Genomic DNA, 944 nt, shown 5'->3' with positions numbered 1-944 from the left:
GGATGAGGGTGACATCTACCATGCCTAAATAGTACGACACACAATGACATACCAAGAGTATGAGATGGGCATTTTATTATACACTATTATTTTTTAGTATTACTGTTTACAACTGATGTCAACCTTTGCACAATTCATGTAAGTACCATTTTTATTAACAGCATTTACACGACTGACACAGAGGAAGCTGAAAAATCTCGGAAAAATACTAATTTCTTCACTGAAGGGCAGTTTGGGGATAACCGCTATTCGTATTCATTATAGACCAGGAAACAGTGAAAAGTAGATTTAGATAAAGGTTTTTTTGTGTGTGAAACAAATTGTCACGTAAAATGTATATATACTGGCTAAGCTATCAAGAGACTGGAAAGACTGAAAACAGGACTCCTCTGAGGTAATTAAAGGCTCACAAACGCATCGTTTGGCTTCTTCACTGCAGAGGCGGTTCAGTAATGATGGCCACAGACATTATTTATTTTAGGAAACAGAAGTGTGGTGTATACTTTAAATATGCCATTTATTCTTACAGACACACATGCTATTTAAGAAAATCAAAACCCCGATACATGGTTTATCAATTTTCACAGTGCAAATATTCGAAGACCAAGCTACCAACATGAAAGTACGGAGGGCCCATGATGGGGCCTGCAAGAGATGTGCAGTGGTACCCCATGACACAGTAATCTCACCATAGAGACCCCTAATAGGCGAAGAGGTAACAGTGCAATTGAGGAAATTATTAGAAAATGATGAGTGCTATTTATTTCCTTTGTTCTCTACATAATTTAACCGAAATTTTATAAAATTTTAAACAAAAACTGACTCAGGAAAATCCAGAAATTTCAATAATCAGCAGCACTTTGAAGTCAGTATGAAGTGCCTTTATGACGTCACTGAATGTGCGTAGGTACAGGTGTACGAATATATTACACACACATACATAC

This window comes from Nannospalax galili, unplaced genomic scaffold (genome assembly GCF_000622305.1).
Source record: "Nannospalax galili isolate Female #2095 unplaced genomic scaffold, S.galili_v1.0 scaffold1036, whole genome shotgun sequence".
Lineage (NCBI taxonomy): Eukaryota > Metazoa > Chordata > Mammalia > Rodentia > Spalacidae > Nannospalax > Nannospalax galili.
The sequence above is the reverse complement of the archived record's forward strand: the minus strand, read 5'-3'. Positions refer to the sequence as shown.